This window comes from Schistocerca gregaria, chromosome 2 (genome assembly GCF_023897955.1).
Source record: "Schistocerca gregaria isolate iqSchGreg1 chromosome 2, iqSchGreg1.2, whole genome shotgun sequence".
NCBI lineage: Eukaryota > Metazoa > Arthropoda > Insecta > Orthoptera > Acrididae > Schistocerca > Schistocerca gregaria.
Genome location: NC_064921.1, coordinates 861046439 through 861057054, shown reverse-complemented (window position 1 = coordinate 861057054; position 10616 = coordinate 861046439). Strand labels below are relative to the sequence as shown.

Sequence of the window (10616 nt, the reverse complement as noted above, 5' to 3'; positions counted from 1 at the left end):
CAGAATTATGAAACTTTATGTTATTAGAATACGTATACAGAATGAGATTTTCACTCTGCAGCGGAGTGTGCGCTGATATGAAACTTCCTGGCAGATTAAAACTGTGTGCCCGACCGAGACTCGAACTCGGGACCTTTGCCTTTCGCGGGCAAGTGCTCTACCAACTGGTAGGTAGGAGACGGATACTGGCAGAAGTAAAGCTGTGAGTACCGGGCGTGAGTCGTGCTTCGGTAGCTCAGTTGGTAGAGCACTTGCCCGCGCAAGGCAAAGGTCCCGAGTTCGAGTCTCGGTCGGGCACACAGTTTTAATCTGCCAGGAAGTTTCAGAATACGTATACTTTGACTCTTAAATTTTTTTCACACTTTGCCTGTCGGACATTTAAATTTTTGAGGGTTATATCGTACACTGAGGTGAATGTACAGAAAACTCATTTTTATTTTGCAAAAGGAACTACTTGGATCGTGAATAGGTCTAAATTTGAGTCTGTCAAAGAATATGTCGGCTTGTTCCTAGCTGAAACCATTTACTGCTCGCTGCAGACACGTGGATTCAGCTGCTCTCAGCCTTAAGTTTCCATGTCTTTTCATACAAACTTAGTGAATGTCTTTACCTGTATTCATTTTTGTCTTATAGACAGTGCTTCATTTTCCGTTGCTCTGCATATTTGTGCACTAAATTTAAGAACTCTAAGGCACAAGTTGGTTACCAAAATTTTTACCATGATCGTACAACATTGTTTTCTGTGTGTGTGAATTCCTAAGGCACCAGACTTGTGAGGTTATCGGTCCCTAGACTTATACACTACTTAATCTACCTAATCGCGTGCCCACTCAATGGTGCTTCTACATCACTGGACATTATCGAAAAAAGCATATTAGTACATAAAACAGAGTTTGTGGGCGTCTCTTTGTTTTCACATATAGCTTCAAGTCTACGGTACTGACAGAAGCTGAAGAAATGAGTTAAAGCTTGTGCCACAGCTGGGACTTCAACTGGTGCTTCTGGCTTACTAGGCAGGTGTGCTAGCCATTGCACCACTGCGGTAGCATAGTTAACACCGCTGGATGGACCACCCTAGTCCGATGCCCTCCCCAACACAAACTCCAGTTCGCGTCTGTCTTCACGTTTGGGGCGGGAGAGGGGCGCATTAGACTTAGATGGTCCATGCATGTGTGTTAGCTACGTTGCGTCGGTGTCATGGTTAGCCCACGTACCTAGTAAGCAAGGAGAGGTGTGTTAAGTCCCAGGTGTGCCAAATATTTTAATTCGTTTCTTTTGCTTCTATCATTATCATAGATAAAGCTAAGACTCTGATGTGCCACGGAAAATGTAATTATATCAGCTTTAAGTCTTTCATCCTACATATTATTGAATCTGAATATTTCTCCTGGAATGTCGTTTCACGAAGTCTTTTTCTACGGCTTCCTTTATATTGTTTTCACCCCATTTATATTTGACATTTGAATTTTTGCTAGTTAAAAGCAAATATTAAAAATCTAAGTTCTTTTGCAATCTGTTTTGTCTGATGCAACCCGAAATTGTTTTATCCGATACCGCCGTTTTAGCTTAACATTCCCAATGTTTTTATTTGGCATAGACACTGTCACAGCTCGCAATATAGGGAATATAACAGTTGTATCTAAAGATAGAATTAAAAAGTAATATTACAGATTTGCAACAACACACAACACTTACGAAATTGATGGCATTTCCAGCAAAGTACTTAAAGCTTGTTCCCCACAGATAAGTAGGATTCTCAGCCACGTATGTAATAGCCCTTTGGAGCAGAGAGTTTTTCCCAATAGACTGAAATATGCCATTGCAACACCTTTGCATAAAGAAGGGATACGTCGGATGTCAACAACTACCACCCAATCTCTCTTCTGACAGCTCTATCAAAATATTTTGAGAAAGTAATGTATTCAAAAGTAGCCTCCCATATTTGTAAAAATAAAGTACTAACAAAATGTAATTTTGGTTTTCAGAAACGCTTTTCAGCAGAAAATGCTATATACGCTTTCACTGATCAAATATTAAATGCTCTGAATAACCGGATATCACCCATTAGTATGTTTTGTGATCTCTCAAGGGCTTTGGTTATGTAAATCATGTGATTCTTTTAGATAAGCTAAATCATTATGGTTTCAGCGGGGCAGTGCACAAATGGTTTAATTCATACTTAACTGGAAGAATGAAGAAAGTTGAAATAAGTGGTTCATGTAATGTTAAAACAACAGCTGATTCCTCAAACTGGGGGGGGGGGGGGGGCTATCAAGTACAGGGTCCCACAGGGTTTGGTCTTAGGTCCTATACTGTTCTTGATGTACATTAATGACTTACCATTCCACATTGATGAAGATGCAAAGATAGTTCTGTTGCTGATGATACAAGTATAGTAATAACATCCAAAAACCAAGAACTAAGTGATGTAATTGTAAATGATGTTTTTCATAAAATTATTAAGCGGTTCTCAGCAAACGGACTCTCTTTAAATTTTGATAAAACACAATATATACAGTTCCGTACAGTAAATGGCACAACTCCAGTAATAAATATAGACTTTGAACAGAAGTCTGTAGCTAAGGTAGAATTTTCAAAGTTTTTAGGTGTGTCCATTGATGAGAGGTTAAACTGGAAGCAACACATTGATGGTCTGCTGAAAATTCTGAGTTCAGCTACGTATGCTGTTAGGGTTATTGCAAATTTTGGTGATAAGAATCTCAGTAAATTAGCTTACTACGTCTACTTTCAGTCACTGCTTTCGTATGGCATCATATTCTGGGGTAATTCATCGTTGAGTAGAAAAGTATTCATTGCTCAAAACCATGTAATCAGAATAATTGCTGGAGCCCACCCACAGTCATCCTGCAGACACCCATTTATGGATCTAGGGATCCTCACAGTAACCTCACAATATATATATATATATTCACTTATGAAATTTGTTGTTAATAATCCAACCCAGTTCAAAAGTAACAGCAGTGTGCATAGCTATAACACCAGGAGAAAAGAAAAGGGTAAATTATGCTGCCACAAAAGTCTTTGGTCACCTACCAAACAACATCAAAAGCCTGACAGTTAGCCAACTAACATTTAAAAATAAATTAAAAGAATTTCTAGGTGACAACTCCTTCTACTCATTGGCTGATGTTTAGATATAAATTAAGGGGGAAAAAATGAAAAAAACCTTAAACATTAGTGTCATACAATATTTTGTGTAATGTAATATCTTGTACAGAAATATTTTATTAACCTGACACGTTCCACATCATTACGAAGTGTCGTATTCATGACCCCTGGAACAAGTATTAACCTAATCTAACCTAATTACGTTAGTGCACCGAAAAGCTCGCTAGGAACAGGTAAGTTGCTGCCACTCGTGCTATCGTTGAGAAACAGACCTCGTCCGATACAGTGCGCTGTCCAACACTACCCGACCTTCTCCTACGACCTGTTAAGAACACTTCTGATCCCGCAGTGGTATGAGTAGCGGATACATGGGAACAGACTGAGTGTAATATATCACAGTTAAAAGAGCTGTACGTGGAAAGGATGAGGCTCGTTTAAGACTCAGTTCCTTATTATCGGTGAAATCATTTTCTCGAATTTAATGTGTCTTTAACTTGTGATACTACTTTGTGTGTGTGTGTGTGTGTGTGTGTGTGTGTGTGTGTGCACATTGTATAAAGAAAAAGTGTTACATACATACATATAAAATTCACATCTTTTATGAGACAGGTCGCTACCCCGAACAGTCGTTAAGTTCACTTTTACTTCCTTGCCTTTGAAGACTAACGTATCAAAGGCAGAGATTATGACCTTATTTGAGCACTCATAAACTAAATGTAATACACCGAAGGCTAAAGAGAGATACGTGATTCACAATTTGGGTTTAGACAAGAGCTGGGTACAAGGGAGGAAAAGGCTTGTCTACAACTGTTATAGACGACAAGAAAACGGGTGCAGTATCATAAACTACGCTGAGGTGAAAACATTTCTGGGATACCTCTTAAAATTCTGTTAGACGTCTTTTCGCCAGGAGTGGTGCAGCAGATCGACGTGGAATGGACCAAACAAGTATTGGAAATTCCCTGTAGAGATACTGGGCCATTCTGCCTCTACAGCAGTCCATAACTGCGATAGTGTTGCCGCTGAAGGACGTTGTCCATAGCTGACCTCTCCACTGTGTCCCATAAATATTCAGTGGGATTCATGTTAGGCGATCTGGGTAGAGAAAATCATTCGTTTGAATTGTTCAGAATGTTCTTTAAACCAGTATCGAACAACTGTGGCGCAGTGAGATGACATCGATGTTTGGGAACATGCAAATGTCTCCAAGTAACAGAACATAACCATTTTCAATCAATGATCGTTTTAGCTGTACTAGAGGACACCGTCCACTCCATGTAAACGCAGCCCACACCATTATGGAGCCACCCCCAGCTTCCAAAGTGCTCGTTGGCAACTTGGCTCCTTGGCTTCGTGAGTATGCGCTACACTTGAACCCTACTATCAGCTGTGACCAACTGAAATAGGGTCTCATCTGACCAGGCCACGGTTTTCCATTCGTCTAGAGTGCAACCGACATGGTCACAAGCCCAGGAGCGGCGCAGAAGGCGATTCGTGCCGCTAGAAAAGGCACTCGCGCCTGTTACTTGCTGCCATAGCCCATTATGCCAGATCTCGCCACACTGTCCTAACGGATGGATTTATTGTAAGCCCCACATTGATTTCTGCGTTTATTTGATGCAGTGTTGCCTGTCTGTTAGAACTGACATCTGTAAGCAGATGCTGCTGCTCTCGGTCGTTAAATGAAGGCCGTCGGCTGAGTTCTCCGTGGTGAAAAACAATGCCTGAAATTTGGTATTCTTGGCACACTCTTAACACTGTGGATCTCGGAACATTGAATTCTCACGCGATTTCAGAAATGGAATATCCCATGCGTCTAGCTCCAACTGCCATTCCGCATTCAAAATATGTTTATTCCTGTTGTATGGCATAATCATGTCGGAAACTTTTTCACATGAATCACCTGTGTACAAATGTAAGCTCCATCAATGCACTGCTGTTCTATCGTTGTGTACATTATGCTGCCGCCATCTGTAGATGTTTATATCGCTAGCCTGTGATTTTCGTCACCTCAGTGTAATGTAGCTACTCAGGAAAACTTATCCTACGTTAGAACAACAATTTTTGTATGATCGCCCTGCATAAATGATTTTTTTAAATGCAAAATTTAAAATTTCAGCTTTCCCTTTGCTGTCTTCTGTTGCCACAACACACTGGTTGATGAGTGACTGGACAGAAACATTTGACATGCTTGGTGGTTTTATGTCGGACTAGAATTTTCTCATGTTGGGTTCTCGACAAGATCTTTTGTTTATTTATGACAGTTACAGTAGTTGTATGATTCATGTATTGATGTATTTACTGGCACATGAATTTCTACTAACTTTTATCTGTTGAAATATGTACATTCTCTTTTTGAACTGAGAGTGGAAGAATCTCTGCTTCTTAGCTTAACTTTGCACTAGTAATTCTTTACTCTCTCCAGTTTCTCATCATACACATCACAGTACACCCATAAAAATTTACTTAAATCCTCCTTTTGAATGTGATTACGTTTCTTAGCACCCTCTACTTTGGCTTCTACTAAACTGTTATTATATTCTAGATCTCCCCTCTATTCAAGATAATCATCCCCTTCTTCAAAGTATCCTCTGTCACCTCAACGTCCTGATGCGATTAACACTGTTTATGTTATTTGCAGTAATAAGTTTTGTTGGTTGTGAAATTTTTCATCTAGGTTCAGTGAAAAACAATTCCATATTTGTGCAACAGAATCCTACTTTAACTTTTACAATTTTATCCATGCCCATGTCCAAAATAATTTTCTTGCCTCTCTCGGGAATCACAGGGCAACACCGAAAAAATTGTATGTTGTTAACTCAACAGGACTGTAATAATCAGTTTATGAAAATATAATGAAATTGGATACATTAATAAATCTACTCACCAAGCAGTCACAGGAGAACACACATACAAAGGTACTAAAGTTTTCAAGCTTTTGGAGCTAGTGGCTCCTTCTTCAGACAGAAATGTTGAAGGAGTAGGACAAGGGATGAATGAAAAGGACTGGTGAGGTTTAGGAATCATCTCTTGTCAAATTTCTTGTGAAGTGACAACCCTGTCTCGAAAGTTGGTTACACTGCAATTTATCAGAAAGAGAGTGCAGCCGTGTGTTTGTGCTTCAGTTTCTGTCAAAAGTTCACGTTAGTGAATTGTTATAGAGACGGAACAATTTGCATTAGAATAGTGAAGTGATATTGTGGAGTCTTGTATAAAGACAGACTCCATCAAGAAATGTAAAGAAATATTTCAAGTGAAATATCCTGGTACTAAACTCCCACAACCAGCACTATTTAACATCTGTACAAGAAGTGGAGTGATGTAGGATCCTATCAGAATGTGCATAGAAATAGGCGACCAACAGCGAGGACCCCTGAAACTAGACAGAATTTGCATGGATATTACGAGAAATTCATGCAAATTGGTAAGATGGTTTCTGCAGTAGGCTGGTGTCTCTTGTACATCATGTCATTGTGTACTAAAATATAGGAAATTAAAAGCCAATCATGTGAGTGTTGTGATAGAATTGAAATCTGAGGATCAGAAAAAACAGTTCATTACTGTCACTGAGTGTCAACATCAATTGTTAACCATTACTTGAACTCCTTGCATTATTTCATGTCTGGTTTCATTTGCAAGGTTACATAAACTCCCAGAATTGAAGATATTGGTTATAGGACGACCCACATATTCTATGTAAAGAAGCTCTCCAATCTGAGAAGACAGGCATTTGGTATGTGTCATCAATTACTCCTTAAACAGTGCCAGATATCTAGACTCCTTTTATGCACAGTTAAGAGATGCAGAGAAAATGTATGCAATTTTTAAACAAGATGGAACAGCTGCTCACCCATGCAACCAAAATATGGCTCACATCACTAACATGTTCCCTATATATTCTCCAGTCAGAAATATACAAATTTATAGTAGCCATACACATAAATAAATAAATATAAACACTCACATTCATATACAAATTGTATTTATATTACACATGCCCAGGACTTCGAAACCTCCAAGGTGCTTGGAATGGCTTGCAGGAGATCATTCTTCATGCAGGATGTAGGGCACAAAGGGCACCGATGCATGTGGCTTGTGGTTTGTCCTGGTCCACAATCACAGGACGTATCTTCTGTTATGAAGCCCTATCTCTTCAGATTGTCCAGCTCCTGATTGTAATCTGTTTAAAGATTTGCACACCAGTGAGCTTTCATTGTGCTCAGGTGGTAGTTCTTCAGCTTCTGGCATCCATCCACACAGGTGAGGCATTGACTTCTTCCACGACTCCAGTCTTGCCTTCTCTGGTGTAATAGTGAGCTTCTTCGATGTTCTCAGGAAGCTCTTTCGTGAGCTCTGCCATTTCTGTGGTGGATTATGTCCCTCACACAGTAGTTCATCTTAATGGGCCATGTTGTTGTTGTTGTCTTCAGTCCTGAGACTGGTTTGATGCAGCTCTCCATGCTACTCTATCCTGTGCAAGCTGCTTCATCTCCCAGTACCTACTGCAACCTACATCCTTCTGAATCTGCTTAGTGTATTCATCTCTTGGTCTCCCTCTACAATTTTTACCCTCCACGCTGCCCTCCAATGCTAAATTTGTGATCCCTTGATGCCTCAAAACATGTCCTACCAACCGATCCCTTCTTCTAGTCAAGTTGTGCCACAAACTTCTCTTCTCCCCAATCCTATTCAATACCTCCTCATTAGTTACGTGATCTATCCACCTTATCTTCAGTATTCTTCTGTAGCACCACATTTCGAAAGCTTCTATTCTCTTCTTGTCCAAACTAGTTATCGTCCATGTTTCACTTCCATACATGGCTACACTCCAAACAAATACTTTCAGAAACGACTTCCTGATACCTAAATCTATATTCGATGTTAACAAATTTCTCTTCTTCAGAAACGCTTTCCTTGCCATTGCCAGTCTACATTTTATATCCTCTCTACTTCGACCATCATCAATTATTTTACTTCCTAAATAGCAAAACTCCTTTACTACTTTAAGTGTCTCATTTCCTAATCTAATTCCCTCAGCATCACCCGATTTAATTTGACTACATTCCATTATCCTCGTTTTGCTTTTGTTAATGTTCATCTTATATCCTCCTTTCAAGACACTGTCCATTCCGTTAATGGGCCATTACAAGAGAAATTAATTACATCATGCCTTCATATTACAGTGTGTTGTTAGTAACATCATTGAACAAAGTCAGCAATGCCTGGATGCTTTAATTTAGCTTGTTCTTATCTCAGTCGAGACAATACTATGAATTATAATAATGAATATTAAATAGAGATCAATTAAGTTAATGAAATGGTAAAATATGTTTCATACAAACCCTTGGCACTTGAGCTTGGCTTTTTCTGTTAAAGATCCCTTCATGTATTTTTAACCGTGTTTCTTCTCTCTGTGTTTTGTCTAAAATCAGACTCATAATAACACAGCACCAGAAGAGTGGTTGATCAAGCTGGATGACTTTTTGCTTACAAGTATAGAATCTTTTGCCATGCCAAGTCATCCTGCAATCTTACAATGACTGAAGATACAAAATAAAACATACATAGGTTAGTAATAACAGTATTTCTGAAACAAAACACAATTAAATTATGACACTTACAATGAGAATTGCATTCTGCAACTCGTGAACATATTAATAAACTAATGTAGTATTAATGGTGGTGTTACAAAATTCGTCCAATCTGGACAACCATTAGAAAACAAAATGGTGCTTCTTATTCCGCCAATAACCTGATAATCAAAAATCTTCAAATGTTTCCAGCGGCTGCATGCAATATTTATACAGACATGGACTGTACCTATGGCTCAAATTATTTCTTTATTTCATTACTTATAATTATGGTTCCTGCTAATAAAAGCTCAGCATGCAATTATGCCTTTAAAATACCCATGGCCCCATTTCCAGCATCTCTTATAAACAGGGAACTACACTTTTAAATATTATTATCATTACTCTTATTTATTCTTTTTTGGTTAGTTCATTGTTACTTTGATCTCAGATGTCAGGCTTACCAGATTCATGTGGGACACCCAGAATATCTTCTGCAAGTTACAGGGGTGGTGTAGGTGGTGGTAGGTGGGTGCATAGGCAAGTCTTACAGCAGTGATGGTTACAGGGAGAGGAGCCATTGATTTCATACTCACTGAAAGCAAGCTACACACTTCTGTTCACATTAAACCTTCTAACAAACAGGAGTACTTTCATTTGGACAGTTGCAATTCTTTCTATTTCAAACGTTCCCCCCCCCCCCCCCCTACAGCCTTGGCAATTGAGGCAAATGTATTTGCTCAGATGCAGACTCTTTACAGGAATACAATACCATTCTCACCTCAGCCTTGGCTAGATATAATTCCCCCAAAAGGCATAGTTCAAAAACAGATTTCCCGAGCCATCACATCTTATTCTAGTACTTCTGATCCCTCCAAAAAACAACTTCTGAGTATACTAAACGTCACTCAGTAGTATTCTGTTCTTGAATGTGTTTACCTGCTACTTTGGAAAGGTTATGACTTCCCAAAATAATGCCTTGACATTTTGCCCACCACACACAGAGTATCTTTCCTTCGCCCTCAAATTCTCTGCAATATACTTGTCAGATCATATGATCCTTTTCCACCCATCTCCTTAGGCTATGGCTCCTACCCCTGTGAAAGTGTCCATTGTAAGAACTGCTCTATTCTCTCTCATACAACCAACCATACCAGTCCTGTAACTGATGACACTTATGCTACCAGAGGGAGAGCCAGATGTGAAACAACACTTCAATAATAGCTATTATGTTAACACTGCTCGACCTTCTACAGTAGCATGACTACCACCAAGTTATCAGTTAAGATGAATGGGAATAGCAGAGGGTGTATACTAGAAGCAGACAATATCACTTTGCAGAGCATGCTGTACATTGTGACAGTCATGACCTCGGTGCCTGTTTGACTGCATGTGCCATCTGTATTCTTCCCAAGATACCAGTTTCTCAGAACTCCACAGACTGGGAGAGGCACTACAACATATCCTTGGTTCTCGCCGTCCACTTAGAAATAATTTACTTTAATTTGTTTGGTCTCAACACTTATTCATGGTAACTATTCCTTTCTTCACTTCCTTTTTGTTTTTTATGTCTTACATTTTCTGATCTATCCTTTATTTGTGCTACCTCCCCCCACCCATCTCTTATCACACACAATGCTCTTAGCTTTCCACTCTTATTAACTCATGCACAATGTTTTCACAATAATCTCTGTCTTGCATATTACCCTGTTTTCCATCTTTAAGCTCTTTGGCTTCCAAATCTCATCTGGTACAGTCCTCAACAATCAGTCTTCCCTTCTCATCCTGTCTGGTAAGTCTCCCCTGACCTGGGGTTCTGGGTGACTTTTCTGCATTCTGCCCCTTTTACTAAACCTGACTAGTCCTTTTCCTTCACCCCTTGCCCTTCCACTTCAACCTTTCTGCCAGAAGAAGGAG

General features: G+C 39.4%; 1 non-coding gene across 1 annotated transcript; it reads left to right on the top strand.

The window, feature by feature from the left end:
• Positions 1-223: 223 nt before the first annotated feature.
• Positions 224-298, top strand: Trnaa-cgc (transfer RNA alanine (anticodon CGC)). Its single transcript has one exon. It is a non-coding gene; the product is annotated as a tRNA-Ala (tRNA).
• The last annotated feature ends 10318 nt before the right edge of the window (positions 299-10616 follow it).